The 17400-nt window shown below is 44.6% G+C and overlaps 1 protein-coding gene across 3 annotated transcripts in view; it reads right to left on the reverse strand.

The window, feature by feature from the left end:
• Smco4 (single-pass membrane protein with coiled-coil domains 4) overlaps positions 1–17400 on the reverse strand; it is a 58892-nt gene that overhangs the window by 20157 nt on the left and 21335 nt on the right. Inside the window, exon 1 of one of the 3 annotated variants that reach the window (XM_048345626.1) lies at positions 16127–16387. The exons of the other annotated variants lie outside the window; for them this stretch is intronic. The gene's annotated coding sequence lies outside the window, so the exon portion shown is untranslated. Of the gene's footprint in view, positions 1–16126; positions 16388–17400 lie in introns of those variants that run through there. 3 annotated transcript variants of the gene reach the window in all.

Below are 17400 nucleotides of genomic sequence, written 5' to 3' on the forward strand. Positions count from 1 at the left end.
GTCACATGGCCTCCTCCCCCAGCTGAATGCTGACAGGTGGGGGTCAGGGATGAACACCTGTCACTCCCACAGCTGCCCTGCCCATGAGACACCGAGGCAGGATGAGAACACTGCAGCCCGAGTTAGAGGAGTTAGATGGACTTTTCCACTCCAGCTCCCAGCAGGAGTGCAACTCTGCTTCTGGCATTCCTGAGATTCTACAGCAAGTCTGCTAACTTGAACTGCAACCAACAATCACTGATTTAAAAGTGAGAGATTCAGGGTTGAGGCTAGTAAAAAGAAATATACAATACAGGCTTCTGAAATAAATACCTGTGGGGAAAAAAAGATGAGCGGAAATACTATGAGCCTCTGAACTACTACCCGATAATGCCTGAAGGGAAAAGGAGCAAGATTTGTGAGACCCAGAGCAGGGATTCAACAAATGAATTCATAAAAGTCTAGTGACATTAAATATTAAGATAGAGGTGCAGGTCTTGGAAGGAAGGGATTCAAATATCAAACCTTGTAGCTACCCGTCACCTGCTGTTTAGGTGGGTTCGGGCTAACTTCTTCAGAATTTGCCTGCTCACTCACATGGCCACACTCATCTAGTGAATAGACTGGACTGGATGATCTCAGATGATTCCATCCATTGCTATGGCGCAGGCTGCTGCCTGTGCTGCCTTTCTGTTCCATTTTTAATGAAGGTAAACATTTCCCCCCACCCTAGAAACTTCCAAAGATTTATGGCCAGCCTCTATCACCTTGCCATATTTTTCCACTAGAACTTAGGCTGGTCAATCATTAATTCATTTACTGTGAAGCTTCCAGAACCAATGAGGAAAAGAAAGGCAGACAGGAATGAGAAATGGCAGACATAACACATGGCAGATAAAATGTGGCCCATCACAGCACATCTTGTTCCCATAGAGCCTTGGGCATCTGCTCAAATGGTTCTTCCCATGAGGCCTGGGTTCCCGAATAGAAAAGATGAACAGGCTATGAAGCAATCAGTGCAAAAGCCCAAGAGCAGATCTGGGAGGAGCACTAGCCCCTGAGATGTCACCACTCCACCTCTTTGAGTGTCCTCTCAAAAGGAGTGTCACTACTTCTCTTTCTAACTGTTCTTTAGCTTTCAGGTAAACTTGCTCTATCTGTTTTAAACACTTTTGTGCCTTTTAATTCTTTAATGGCAAAACAAAATCTGCCTGTTGAAACCAATCTATACCCCTAGATGTCATCACCTAAATTCCGAGCCACCCTGCCTGGACTCTGGTGGGGATCACAGATCGAGGGGTCTGAAGGAAGCGGGGATAAGATGAAGAAAACCCACATTTTTCTGAGGGCTATCAATGCTAGCTAGTCAGAGTTTGGACCTTCAGTGAGAGTCGGGAGAACTTGGCTCCCTGAGGCGCGCCATGGTATTTGGCAAGAATTTGGCCTTTGAAAGGTGGCAAGAGAATCGTGAAGAAGACAGGCGGTACATTTCTTAAGACAGATGGCCACACTATAAAAGCCTCCACTGGGCTCAATATAACAGATACTGAAGGACACCCAGCACAAGGACTTGAACCAAAACTGCATCTGATGGCCTCAAGAGCAGCATGTTTATAGTGAGCCTTGCTGAGCTTGCATGGAGAAAACCGAAGCTAACTGCTAAGGATGTTCAGGGCAAAAACAACCTCATTTCTGTGGCATATATCTTCTTCATGATAAAATGCATTCCATGGTCAAAAAGTGACAGACCAGGACTGAATTTCTGTTGATGTCAAGAAGTTCTGTGTTGGCTTTACTAAAAAAAAAAAAAAAAAAAGTGTGTGTGTGTGTGTGTGTGTGTGTGTGTGTTTGTGTGTGTGTGTGTGTGTGTGTGTGTTTAAATTCAGCAACCAGATATACACAGTTTCCTACCCTCAGTACCCAGGGGTCTGCAAACTCCAGAAGAAGCTGATGGAAGTCATGACCCCATAGGTACAGACAAATGACTTCAAAGAAGCAGTCAATACATTGGTTCCAAACACTACTGGGAAAGACAGAAGGAGGGAAAAAAAAAGTTCCTCTTCATGTCTTCATTAGGAAAGGAAACATGCTGAAGAGACCCAGGTTTCCACTGAGAATTCATGGAACTTCATCTATGAGAGCTGTCATTTTAGAAGAGTTGGGGGCCACCAGCCCAAGAATCAATTTCAAATTCAGATGATTAACAATGACAAATAAAAGGTCCTCTTTGTGGGAAGGCAAGACCAGTCAAACTTATATAATTTAGTCCCTGTTTTCTGAGATAATTGCCATTCAGAAAACACAGGAAGTTAAGACAGGGCTCCAGACAGGGCTGGAGGAGTAGGGTAGAAACTAAGCCCCCACAGCCCAGCAATGCCCTCTGACCATGGCAAGACGCTGTGCCTGGCTCACTCATTATGGCAAATGCTCTACAAGTTTACTCTGTTTTCTGCCCTGAGCTCTTCTGCACTTCAGGAGCTTTCACTGAACAGGGAAGAAAAAGCTATAGATACCAGCTGATCTGCCAAACAAGCCCAAGGACAGCTCTGCTGTCTGCTCACCCCAGACTGGCCCTGCCCGTCCATCCATTGCAAGCAGCAGAGGCCCTGCTGTTTCATCCCCACCCTGCCACTGCCCCTCTCTCCCTCCTTACCTCACTTCCTCAGCCAAAACAAGGAGGAAGACTAGGTGAATAGAACTCAAAGGGTGGTCTCAACCCAGTGCCAAATCTTTGCTGCCGATTCATGAACAAGAACAGTTCAGAAATTAAGAATAAGTGCTCAGAAAGTGGGGCACTGGGGGCTCACACCTGTAATCCTAGCTACTGAGGAGGCTGAGATCTGAAGATTGTAGTTTAAAGCTAGCCCAGGCAGGAAAGTCAATGAGACATTTATCTACAATTAACCACCAAACAAAGCTTGAAGTGGAGCTGTGACTCAAGTGGTAAAGTTCCAGCCTTGAGCACAAAAGCTCAGGGATAGTGCCCAGGCCTTGAGTTCAAATCCCAGGACTTGCATAAAGAAAACAGAATAAGTGCTCAGAAGTTGTTATAGTAATACAATTGGCATAACATGAGTTTCATGTACTTATCACATGAAAGTAAGTGGTTGAACACTACAGAAGCTTATTTTTCCAGTTTCAGAGGTCAGAAGTCTGAACTCAGGGAACTGATGATGCCACACTTCCTCTGGAGGCTCTGGGGAATCTTCCCTGCCCCTTCCGGCTCTGGGTGGGAGTCTTTTCTGCCCCTTCCAGCTCTGGGTGGCTGCTGAATTTCCTGGACCTGTGCCTGTATTCCCAACATCTCTGGCTCCATCTTTATGATACTGTCTCATTATTTCTGTGTGCCAAACTCTTTCTCTCTGAGAACAGAAGTGATAGCATTTAGGGTCTATGATTAACCAACCCAGTGATCTAATTCCAAGATTCTTCCCTGATCACATCTACAAAAAAAAACACAAAGTGTTCTTGTTAAGGTGAAATTTACAGAAGGTTCCAGACATCAGGACTCCTCCTCCCCAACTCTGCACTCACGCATGTGTGCATACACGCGCGCGCGCACACACATACACACACACACAAGTGATATGAACCTAGAGGCAGAGATTGTAATGATGGAACATTGGAATGCCAACCACCACGGACTGGGAAGAGAGAAAGAAGCTGCCCCTCGCCCCATGAGCGGCCTGCACTCCGTTTGAATTCCTCACCTCTAGAACTATGACTTTGGTAGTCACAGAAATTTGTCATAGCAGTGGTAAAAAATTCACAGGAATCCCAATTGCTGAGCTGCTCTCAAGCAGGAGAAATAGTCACATGTTAAGTGGAAAATACAAATCAAAATTTATACACAATTATCTTAATTATACATATGAAATATATGCAATGTAACAGCATTCGTAGTGATCACCTTCGAATAGAATTACAGGCAATTTTCAGCATTACGCCTTTTGATGTTCTCTAAGTTTTTATAATTAGAGTGAATTATTTCCACAAAGAAAAGCTTTATTTGAAAAAATTAGCAATTTGTGATATTTCTGGAATTTTAATTCAATCACAAAGATTAGAAAGCAAGAGGTTCAAAACTCCCTAATTGTTTTAATTCCTTCTCAGAGCAATGTCTTAATAAAAAACAGCAACCTAGATGCATGACATTCTGTACACAACTCCACTCCATCCTTAGCCCCTCAAAAAACAATTCATTTTCCAACTCCGGCAGGAGCACAACGTGGCTGAAGATGTCTCCAGCTTTGAAGAAAGAAGAAAACTTGAGGCAGTAAATGTCACTCTACCTCTCTACCCATTCACATAGGAAGGAGGGTGGGAGATTTTTATGCATGCCATGCATGCCCAAGGCTCACCCAGCCCACATTCTGTGGCCAATTGGCAAGAACAAAACCCATCATTAACAAACATGTAAACATCTGATTTCCCTGTAGGCAACTTCACAGAATTGAACATCAAATTAAGCACTACCCCACTCTCACCAGAGTGTGACTCCAAGGCTATTCCATTACAAAATTCTCCAGTCATCTCCCATACACAAGTCACAATACCAAAGGCTGACTTTACTGTTCCAGCATGTATCCTTTAAGTAAATCTATCCCTATACTAATACTGTATTAACATTTTCCCAATGTGTGGGCAGTACTGGACCAAAATACACAGCAAGATGCTTTCCTGATTCGCATTTTGCTTCTGGTAGAGGAAAAGGGAAGAATTTCTCCCACATGGGGCCATGTCAAACCAGAGGAGCATGAAGTACCTGTAACATAGCTTTAGTCTACCCAGGACAACACAGGGGGATAGGGACATGAGGTGCCCACACTCCCCATTTTTCCAAGCACAATTATGATTGTGGGGACAGTGAACACATACAGCAACTGCCATGTGTCAGGTAGGCTGGCTCCTACTTCAAAGATACTTTCAATATGCTATAGTCAAGGATGATACAGTCGGTGCTGAGTAACCTTTTGCTGATCATCATCGGCCCTCTGGATCATACAGAAGCCAGCAGTAGTATAGCAAGGAAGACTTAAATGGGCCTGACAAAGCTTTAAAATGGGTCAACCGAGAAATAATTCAGCACTGTAAACCTTCCTACAATCCATGTCATAACATTTGCAAAATTGGCGACTAGGTAATGGGAGTTTGTATCTCCCACTTAGCCATCCACTTCATAGAAAGAGTGCATTAGCATTTCCCCTAAGGAAGAGGTACTCATCAAATATGTGAACTCTAAACTGGAGGCAAGAAACATGGATAGTCAATTTCCTCATCTGTTAAAATAAAAAAGCCAAGCCACAAGATTATTTCTCCAAGGAAATTCTAAGGATCTATGTTATGAACAAATTTCAACTTGAGATATTCTACACTCTATAACCTCCCATCCCCATTAACAATTTACAGTGTACATTATACAAAACAAAAAACAATGGCTGCGAATGTGGCTCAGTGGTGAAGTGCTTGTCTAGCATACATGAATCCCTAGGCTTGATTCCTCAGTACCACATAAAGAGAAAAAGCTGGAAGTGGTGCTGTGGCTCAAGTGGTAGAGTACTAGCCTTGAGCAAAAGAAGCTCAGGGACAGTGCCCAGGCCCTGAGTTCAAGCACCAAGACTGGCAAAAACAAAGAAAGAAAAAACAGATGTTTTATGCAGCTTTGTGATTTGTGCAAGGGTGCCCCCAGTTCTGCCTCCCCAGTTTGCCTCTGCACTGTCAGCACACCAGTCAGCACATCTGAGAATCCCAGGAAGGGTTGTGACCACACTGAGAAAGTCACTGCGTAAGACTACACTGTACATCGTTCATCTGTACACACTGGACTCTATCTGTCTGTCTATATATTTATTTAGAGATGAAGTCTCACTATGTAATCCAGGCTAACTTGCAACACACAGCCTTCCTGCCTCTTTCTGAATTCTGGGACTATAGGTATGTGCATCACATCCATTCCTACAGGGTTCTTTTCCTTCCTGTATTTGCTTTATGTTCTCACAGCCTAGAACACACATTGTCAGAACCACCTCTTTCTCTGGAATGTGTAAATGTAATCATGCATGTATACATACCAATTTATATGTGTATGTATCTGTTAAAAACAGGTATTTATTTATGTATATTTTATTATCTTTAGGTAGCTGTACAAAGGAGTTGCCATTCAACAAAGCACTGTATGAGTCCAGTGCATGTACTCGCTTCTTTTAACATTCTCACCGAAGGCTATCCACTCAGTGTTGAGAGCCACCTTTGACAAAGGTGACTGAAGCCTGAGTGCATCCCCCACCCCCACCCCCGCCCTTGTGCCAAGCAGCAAGTATCACAAAGGCACACTGTGATGGACCCAAGAAAGAAAAGATTAAAAAACCAACCACCTTCCTCAACAGGCAACACTGATGTGCCAGGTACCTTCACACACAATTTCCTTTCCCACCAGTGTGACCTGCCCAGTGTGGGCTAGGGTGCTGTTTCCACCCCAGGCTTATGGACCAGGAAGCTGTCCCGTGATTCAATGGTTCTCTTGATCTGAGGTCCACAAGTTCTTGCCTAACAGATGTAGGCTAGGAGCTGTTACAGCCATATGTTGAGAGTCCACTAGGTTAAATGGTTTAAAACAAAGGGGGAAAAAGAAAAAAAACCTCACTAAAATGATTTCAACCCACTCACAGAAACAAACATGGCCAAGTAAAGTAACACTCCCAAGGATGGTCACACAGAAAGAAGTATAAATGACATTTCAACAAGTATAGTTACTAAGGCCAACATGAAGGCTTTTCCTTTTCTACCACCTTACCCTTATCCTTACCCTTACTGCCCAGTGCTGCCCTGAGGGCTGGGGAAGCTTGCCAACCTGGTGCCTTGCCCTCAGTTAGACATGGGGCCAGGAGGAACCTTTCTCTGTGGCTGTGTTGAGTGGAGGCAGGTCACAAAGAGCCCCAAGTCTGGAAGGTCACAGGAGCCTGGCAAGGCCAGAGGTCCCCCTGGGAGCTTAGCATATCTAGGAGCTAAAAGGCGAATGGGGAAGAAGATAGCAGGCAGCAGAGAAGGGCCGAGATGCAGGCAGGAGGCATGCTACACACAGACTGTGACCGCACAGGTGTCACACACCTCCACGCCTACACCGTCTTCAGAAATACCACTGAAGGAAGGGGAAGGCATTGGAGTTAGATTTTTAAAGATCACTGTGGCTCAGTGTGGAGGCTGGGGGCATAAAGTATGGATGAAGAGGTCTGTCAAGCACCTTTCCAGACTTTTGACCACGGCCTGTAAGAAAACTTACATTACAACCCAGTCCATGTACAGACACACACAGGTGCACACACATGATTATGTGAACACACACACACATATGTGCATAGATACCATCTGTGAGAGGCAGGCCAGCAGCCTGGACCAGCATCCCAATGACCCTAGACTAGCAAGTCCTGGGGCTTGAACTCAGGGCCTGAGCACTGTCCCTGGCTTCTTTTTGCTCAAGGCTAGCACTCTGCCATTTGAGCCACAGCGCCACTTCCAGCTTTTTCTGTAAGTGTGGTGCTGAGGAATTGAACCAGGGCTTCATGCATTAAAGGCAAGCACTCTATCACTAGGCCACATTGCCAGCCCCAGGTAGACCAGCTTTTTAATACCTGTAGAATAGTAACAATGATAATGTAACTACTATGTAAGTTTGTGTGAGGATACATAAGATAGTATATATAAAGACAACTTTTTTTCAACTATTGTTATATGCAAATACAAGTCTCACAAAATAGAATTCAACCTTACTATACAAAGTATGCTCTAATGTTTTCCATTCTACTTCTTTATCTTTCCATAATTATTGGTGGCATTAGGATTTGAACTCCAGACTTCACTTCTTCAACTGGCAAGAGCCACTTGAGACATGCCTCCAACCCTTTTTTCCTCTGATTATATTCTAGAGTCTCATTTTGTGTTTGGACCAACCTATTCAGAGACCCTCCTCTTAACACTTCACAGCAACTGGATGAATCAGCACCATGCCCATCAGCGCCATGCCCAACCATTGGTTGAAGAAGGGCTCTCACATTTACATGCTGGTCTGTAACTGTGATCTTCCTGACCTCAGCCTCTCCCACAGGTAGGATTTGAGGGGATTATGAGCATGACCCACTCGCACCTGGCTTCTCTCCCTAATCGTGAAGTGCTGGACAAGTTCCTCTACTGTCATCTCAGCATCCAGTGACAAGGGTCATGATCCACAGTGGGAGATGAGGGCTTAATCTCAGGTGGTGGCAACTGGGCATAAAAAGTGAGGGCAACAGAGCTAATGGAACTTGGTGAAGACTTGTACAGGACTGGAGAAGGGAGGGATGTCAAATATACTCTCAAGCCCCTAGGTTGGTAGCAATCCTATTTTTGAGACAAGGATTCTTGGTAGTGATACCTACCAGTTAGGAAGGAAGGGACAGAGGGAAGAAGGAAAGGAGGGAAGGAGGGAGGAAGGAATGGAGGGAGGGAGGGAGGGAGGGAGGGAGGGAGGGAGGGAGGGAAGGAGGCAAGGAGGCAGGAAAAGATGAAGGGAGAGGAAGGAAGGGAGCAAACAAGCAAGCAAGGAACTACGGCCTATGATGGGAAAATCTGATAAACCAAAAGCTGCCTACTAAGGAAATAGGGCAGGAGGCTACAACTCAATGATAAAGCAAGAAGAGCAAAAGAAGTGCGGACAGTAAATCCTTGGTGTCTCAATCTTATAGGACAGAGAGGAGACTCACCTACCAGAAGCCCATCAAAGTCTCACTATTTACGCTAAGGCCAAGCACTACAAAGACAAGCTCAGGACTGCCCAGAGGGCTGAAGTGGTGTCTTTCCTGCAGTGTGTCTATGCCACATGGTCTTTTGCTATTATATTCCTTTCTAATAAACATTTCTACTACCTTTACTTATGTTCACATTTTGCCTGAACTTTTATCTTGAAAGATGCAAGAACTGAGATTGCTTAGCTGCCCTAAACTTTCTGGTAACATATTTGGAGAAGTATATGTTCTTCTGACTTGGACTCATAAAATGGTTACAGTAAGATATTTTAATCTGTGGAAGAAAAGAAAAGCCAGACTTTCAATGGAGACCTGGAAGATTGGACACAGGTAATGAGAGGAAACTTCATGTCTACCCTTTCTCAGAGAACCACACAGAGGCCTCACAGCACAAGTGTACTTTTGAATAAAGAATGGATCTGTCCAGGCTGGGTGTGGTAGGTACACACTCACTGCGACTAAATACAGCAGCGAGTATCTGGCGAAGGACTTAGGGACTGGGGCTCCCACCAAATGTCTTCCCATACAAAGCACTAATCACATTTAATTAGAGAGTCCATTTACCCATCCGTCTTCTCCACTAACCCAGCTGCTTTGGGGCAGGGACTCCCCTCTCCCAGCCTCCCAAGCACGCTGCCTGAGGTAAACGCTCAATGAACATGTGCTATGTCTCAACAGGACAAAAGTCCCAGAAGAGCCATTCCCAGTGGAGAAAAGTAAAATAAAGAAAACAAGTGGGGTGGGGTGGGAGACAGAACCTGACAGGGAGTTCTGATTGTCTAGAGAGCCAAGAGTCAACAACATTCAATAATTCAGTGGTCACAGCACAGATGAGTCCACAGAGAAAATGTTCAACTGGAATGTGCATGTGTGATGATGGGACATAACTTGAAGGGATGGGTGGGACTGGGAGAGATGAGGGGAAAGATGGAAGGGGTAACTCAGGCGAACTCCAGGAAAAACTGTATACCCAATAGTACTCAAACCATTGAGGAATTGAGGAAGAAACCTCTGTATATGCTAGAAATAAGTCAGCTTGCCCATCAGACACTCCATCTTGAAAGGCTTTGCTATACTTCTTTGAGCTTGGAGGAGTAAGTATGTGTCTCACACTAGGTTCCTCATACCTTTCAGCTGTCATTGCTTCTGAAACCTTCATTTTTTTTCTAGTGATGGTTACATGTATACAACACCTACTCCAAAGCACACACATGGCTAAGGACTTTATCTCATCTCCTGCAAGCTCATCCCTTTTGCAGGTGACAAGATGAAACTCTGGAAGATGACACAGCTCGGGAACTGGCGACACAGGCACTCACACACAAACCCACTTGACTCAAAACCAAACAAATGTGCAATTACCCTAAAATTTTAGCACCATTATCCTGTCACAGGGACATAAAGAACAACCCATCTGGGGCTGGGGATATAGCCTAGTGGCAAGAGTGCCTGCCTCGGATACACGAGGCCCTAGGTTCGATTCCCCAGCACCACATATACAGAAAACGGCCAGAAGCGGCGCTGTGGCTCAAGTGGCGGAGTGCTAGCCTTGAGCGGGAAGAAGCCAGGGACAGTGCTCAGGCCCTGAGTCCAAGGCCCAGGACTGGCCAAAAAAAAAAGAACAACCCATCTGACTTGGAGCTACACTCTGCTTCCCAGGACATCATTAAGAATCAGCTCAGAGAAAGAACAACACACACACACACACACATTTTTTTTTTTTAGCTTGGAAAGGCCATAATTTTATCAAGAGCCACTTAGTCATTTCCTATAAATATGTAAGTCAGGTCAAGCAACTCTATGATTTAAAAAAAATGAACAAGCTAACAGCACCATTTGTTTCTAAAAGAATGTTTAATTTCATTGGAAACAGTGTATACTGGTATTAGAACTAGGAAACTGAAAGGGAATACTAAAATCGAGAGACACAGGGTAAAAAAGACAAACGACTACAAAAGCAATACTTGCAAAACTGTAGGTGTAAATGAACTGAACAACTCTTGGGGGGGGGAAGGGGGGAAGGGGGGTAGGGGAATGAGGGAGGAGGTAACAAACAGTAAAAGAAATGTATCCAATGCCTAACATATGAAACTGTAACCTCTCTGTACATCAGTTTGAAAATTAAAAAAAAATAATGTTTAATTTGCAGTAAGAAAGCCAATGATACCTAGGACAATCAAATCATTCGTGCTTGGTGGTTAGTGCAATAATCACAGAAGTTCCAGCAGCTCCTTAGCCAATTACAGTCCCCCAGCTTTCGCAGCTTTCGTGTGCATTATTTCACCTGATGGTCAATATATGTATGGCCATAACTGAACTCCCATTACCTGAGTAAAGAATGTGAGCTAGACAACTTCAGTGAATCACTCAGCTCGTGTTGCCAAGGACTTAGCAACTCCAGGTTGTAGGAAAATAAAACACCTCTACTTAGACGAGGTAGACACCTTCACTGAGAGTGGCCAGGAAATGGGGGTTCTAGGGTGAAAGTGCTGAGCTTTACTCATGGTGTGTCATGCACTGGCGTCTGAAGAAAGGGGCAGAGAAGAGCACGCTTCACAGCCCTGTGTACAGCCCAGGGTTTTCTTGACATGTGTGCATCTCCATAATAAATTTCTCCTTTCACATATGGAAACAAAGCCAGGGGGGACCAGAAGCCAAGTCCTGGTTGGTCCCAAGCCTGGACATGAAGAAGGGAGTGAGGGGTGCAGTGCTGAGAGGAAGAAGGGGCCTGAGGCAGAGCAGTGGTGTGAAACCATATACATAACTGCTAAGCCCAGGAAGATCCCACATCCATCCACTGGTCTTCTTTCATTTCTATGCCACTGGCAAGGCAATGTGGACACTAAATTGTGAAGCACTCACAATAAAAGCTCCCCAGCACATAATAAGGTGCTAATTGTGCAGTCAAGATGCTTAGTGCAAACCATTAGAAGATAATTCAACATAATCATTTACATCTAAGTGGTATCCTAAAATCAGACATCCTACTCAACTGTGTGCTGACTAGAAAGACAGAAAAATGGCCACCTTTCTCTACCCACTCCCGGCGTCGCCACCTTCCTCCTCTGCCATGGGGCCTGACTTCCCTCAGCGTCCAGGAGGCTGCAGGATCCACAGGAATCCAGCCAGGTGATGAGGAAGAAAGCAGGAATCAGAAACATAGAAGTAGAGGCAGTAGCTCACTTCCTACAAGAGCCCGGGGTGAACGTGAGGCACTGGTATCTGTCTGTGTATGCCCAGTGCTGCTAACGCGAGGCACTGGTACTGTCCATGTATGCCCAGTGCTGATTCACAAAGCCAGCTACGAAATGGGATGAGAGTGCTCAGAGGGAAGCAGGCAGCGTGGGGTGAGAGGAGACCTCACCCTTGCTGCCTTCATGAGTCTTTAAGAAGTGACTGGCTGCTTTTTCTTTAAACATAATCACTTAGAGAGCATGCGCACTCTCCAAGGGACAATTTTAGGTGCTTTATAACTATCTCTTGGATATAATGGTAGAAGTCCATTCTCACAGGCCATGCACCGTCACAGTGACGTGTACGGAACTGAGGGCTTCTTTATCCTCTTCCCAAAGGTCTAAAGGACACCTCCAAATGTGATATCAATGCCTGTTTATTTCTCTAGTCCAAGCATTTGCTTCTCTCCAGTTCTGCTTCCTTTCCTCCTCCCATGGAGCTGACGTACAGTTATTGCTTACTCAGCACTGACAGTGCACCCAGACCTTTATGTCCATCATCACCTGATCTTGTGGCAATCTGGAACGGCCCTGCTTTAAAGCTCCTCTACAAAAGAGGAAACAGGCTGGAAGAGAAGCAGAGCCGTGCCACACCCAGGTCCTCAAGCCAGGGTCACAGTCCCCACCACCTGCGATCACATTCCCTTAAACATCCTGATCAAAGAGAATTCCCTTAAAAAGCATGATCACACGTGGCTGCACCTTCACATTTCTCTTTATTGAGGTGAAATTCATGGAACATATTCAGTGACATTTAGATATTCAAGATATTGTGCAACCACCACCTCTATTTCATTCCAAAACATTACCATCACCCCCACAAATCACTAAGCAGGCAATCCCCACCCACTATTCCCCTGAGCACCTCTCAATCATCCATTTCCTTTCCTTCCTAAGTACTAACCTATTTTGGATATTTCACTAAAGGCCACAATGCTTTTTATTGCCTATAGCATAATGTGTTTAGAGTTTATCACAGTGTAGAATGTGTTTGTGCTCTGTTTCTGTTTACGGCTGAGTAGTATCCCATTGCGTGGATATACTGTATTTTATCCATGCAGTGCTTGTGTGGTTCTACCTTTTGGCTTTCATTAACAGTGCTGCTATGAACATTCTTTTATAAGAATTTGCATTCTGGTTTCAGTTCTTTTGAGTACAGATCTAGAATGATACTGCTGGATCATACAATAATTCTGCCTAGCCTTGTTGAGTGATCATGTCCATTTAAAATATTTTAAAATATTCAAATTCTACCAAGAAAAAGTCCAAAGGGGCTGGGCATTGGTGGCTCACACCTGCAATCTAGCAACTTAGGAACCTGAGCTCTGAGGACTGCAGTTCAAAGCCAGCCTGGGTATAACTCATCTGTGAGATTCTTATCTTCTATTATCCAGCAAAATACTGGATGTAGATGCTAGCCTTGAGTGAAAGCCAAACTAGAAGTACAAGGCCTTGAGTTCAAGTAGCACTGCAAAAAAAAAAAAATTTTTTTCAAAGGAAACTGAAAACAAGATGCAAAACTAAAATGTAATCAAAATAGTTCTTTTTAAAAAAATACTTTCCTGTCATCATTTTTCAACATGTTCAATCTGGGCACAAAGAATGCAAACAGTAACTTCTTTTAAGAAAAAAAAAACAAAAACACAAAAAACCATACCATTACCTGTTGGGGATTATTATGGCCTTGGGGGAAGGCTGCCCTTCCACCAGCCTTGGGACAATGGAAGTCCCTCCCACCTTCTGGCCTCCACCCCTTGGGAGGTGAACACGTGCGTGCCACCATGATGCGGTTGTCCCGCCCACAAAGGGAAGTTTCGTGAGGTCACTTGATGAACGTGATCCCTAGCCTATGACTGGCCCTTTGGCCAGCCCCCTTTCTTTCCCGCCATTACTTCTATATAAGTGCCCTTCCATATTAAAGTCTTTGAGACGCTTCCCACCACCGCAGCGTGTCCCTGATGCCTTCCTTTTCGCCTCCGCCCTTGGTAACATGTGGGGGGACTGGGGGGAGGGGAGGCCTCAGCAACCCTTCCTCAACTTAGCGCTTGCCCATGTGAGCACGCCTTTGGCCTTCCGCTGGCGGAGGGCCAGGCTGAGTGCTCTTTCATAGAGTTTGTGGTTACCATTCTCCCCGTGGGGGGAGAAAGGGATCGTCCAGATCCCAACCATTACCAAAACAAAGAAAGGCAGGAAATCCCACTACATGGTGAAGGAGGGTTGTGGTAGGCCCAGGGTATTTTTAACAACAAAACCACACCTACCCAGAGCTCCACTAGGAACCACAGGACTGGCTGGGAGACTTTCCAGCCAGAGAACACACTAGGGAGAACAAAGGCAGAACACAAGCACAGTTTTCTGTGGTCAGAGAAAACTAGATACCCTGCCCTCCTTATCATTTTTAGAAAAACCATCTTTCTCACTGGAAAATTTTAAGTCTCTAATGTCAAGCATAAGCAATCTTTATGTCTCTCTTGTGTTTCTAACCAGTCTAACTACCATCAGTACTTGAACTGAGACCAGATAGAGAGATGAGGAGACAGCACAATTACATTACATTTAACAAAAATCAGAATGGCCAGACCCAGAAGTTAAAACCAGGAAGTAAACTGAAAAAAGCAGTCTACGACCATACCACCCTGAACGCCCCCATCTGGTCTGAAAAAAAGCAGATTGCACACACACACACACACACACACACACACACACACACACACACACCACACTCCTTTTTTTAAGTTACAAGATTAGGAAATACCAGACAACTATCTAAATATTTCTTCTCCTTTGAAATGATAAAAATCTGGAAATTTCTCATGCTGGGGTAAAGACAAAAAGAATAAAAACCATGCCTGGCGGGGGGGAAGAGTCCTGAAGGTGACCAGTGTTTTGATCTCCCACCCATCTTACCCTCCCCAAACCATTGTGTAAAGATTAGGAGCTGTCAGAAAACATAAAAGCTATACATAAGAACCACCATCTTGAGTCTTTAACTCCCATTTCCTACATGGGAAACAGGATGTTTCTCTCTCTTTCCCATTTCTCCCTTCTTCATCCTGTTACACTAAAATAAATCCTTACTAATTTCATCTTCTAAAGCTCTCCTTTTGGTGAGACGCCTTGAAGTGGTTTTCATGTGGATTTCAAGGATCTGTGGTTTTGTGTAGAAGCTAGGAAGCTGAGCGAACCTTGGCCATCATCTGGTGACAGGATAAGTGGCTAGAAGCTTAGACTGAGGCCCAGGGAAGGACATACAAGGACAGCCTCGCTGGGACATGCACATGGCCACTCAGCATGGGAACTTTCAACAGCTTCCATGGGGCTTAATGTCACCAATGATGGCTATAACTAGGGCAGTGGGACCATAGAAGAGGATGCATCCATGCCTTAAAATTAAGAAGAAACTAATTCTCTGAAGCTCACAGTCAACTAACTACAAATGACAAGGCTGACACCTCTGATAAAGCAAGACACTGGCGTGACAGAGACGGCTGGCTAGCCGAGTAAGAGGCAGATGAGCTGGCAGCATTCTCTAGGCAGGTCTTCAATTAGGCAGGAAGAAGGTGGAAAATAACTCAATTAATTTTTTGTGTGTGCCTGTCCAGGAGAGTTAGGAGTCAGTCTGAAACGTCAACGGCAAGTAGAGATGACACCCTTGCTCTTTGCAACACAACAGTGGGGCCTAACAGAGGCTCATACAAAATATGACATGACACTCAGATTGGCTCTGGGTAGCTTGTTAAGATTCAAGGTAAAGCCAAAGGCCCAAGTAAGAAGGAAGCTGATTGATCATGAAAGCTGCTCTCCCTTCCATGCATGACTGTTCTAAGCCAGCCTCAGGAGGGGTCAGGGGAGAGGACAGACAGACAAGATTGAAAAGTCAACACCGAAGTTGAGGAACTCACTCTTATTTGTAATGGTGCCCAGGGGTGAGGCTCTGCCAAGCTGATGGTATGAATTAGGAGAATATCAACCAATCAGGGAATTACAATATTTACAGATGGTAGGATAAGCTGATAGACCCAAACCTGCCTCCGCACCAAATGGAGGTCAGGGGCTACAAAAGAATCAAGAAGTAAGGAGGACATGACAGAAAACCTTCAGCATCACAACCTTATGAGAAACAGAAAGAAAACTCACCAATCAGAAAGCCACCTTCAAGCCCTCAGATTCTCTCTGTTTAACCCAAGGCCAAGTTCTGTAATAAGGAAAACAGTGTCAAAGGCTGACTTGGGTGTTCATGCTGTCTTACTGTAGCAAATCTATGCCACATATTCTCCTTCTCTGCCATTTTTCTCTTCCATTAAGCTTTTCTATCATCTTTACTATGTAAACATCTTTTGAATTCTTCTCTTATCACACATAAAAACCAAAGTCACATAGCTTCCCTAAACTTTCTGGTAGCATGTATGGTGTATTGGCTGCAGAGTTTAGGGATTACGTATGTCTTTTTCTAGCTTTTCTACTCAATAAGTTACACTTAACTGCTTCCAGCACAACAGGAAAACAGTCAGTCAGAATGAACACACTATGAAAACAGACAAAAAACACGTGGGGTCCTGGAAGAACTAAAAACAAGGGAAGACAACAAGAATATGAAGTCAAAGCTCACTAAGGTCAGCCTTGGTCAGTGACTACAGGTGCTTACCAAAAGGAGGAGGCCTCGCGCTCCTGCAGACAATCCCACACCACGCAGCCTCCAGATGCCACAAATGGCAGAGGGTTCTGGCTAAGGTGTCTGGGCCATCCGGACAACATCCTTGCTTCATAGAAAAGAATACTAGCTTCACACTAGTCAGCAACATATCCAAGACAACCTTGAGCAAGAGCAAAGGCAGGTCTAGAATTCTGGTCACCTAGATGATGTGATGGTAACAGCATCTATTTGTGGCAGCATTGATGAGCAGACACCATATGAATGGCTTTGTATTTGTTTCCCTGTTTACTCCTCTTAAAATGTTTAAGGTGGTTGATACCCTTTTAAGTTCATTTTATTGATTGGACACAGAGAGATTAAGGTTCTTGCCCAAAGTCACACAGCCTGTTGGAAGCACAGACAGGCTAGGAACCTGAGTGTGGCTTTAAAAAATGTGCTCTTCCTGGTTGCTAGTGGCTCACACCTATAATCTCAGCTACTCAGGAGACTGAGAGCTAAGGACCATGGTTCAAAGCCAGACCAGGCAAGAAAGTCCAGGAGACTCTCATCTCCAATAAATTATCAAAAAAAGCCAGAAGTGGCACTGTGGCTCAAGTGGTAGAGCATTGGCCTTAAGCCAAAAAAAGGTCAGGGACAGTGCCCAGGCTGAGTTCAAGCCCTAGGACTGGCCAGAAAAAGGCAGGGGAGGGGCTCTTAACTATTCTACTTGACAGTCTTGGCTGCTTCCAAACAAGGGAGAAAGCATACTTTCAACTAA

Source organism: Perognathus longimembris, chromosome 4 (genome assembly GCF_023159225.1).
Source record: "Perognathus longimembris pacificus isolate PPM17 chromosome 4, ASM2315922v1, whole genome shotgun sequence".
In the NCBI taxonomy this organism is placed as follows: Eukaryota; Metazoa; Chordata; class Mammalia; order Rodentia; family Heteromyidae; genus Perognathus; species Perognathus longimembris.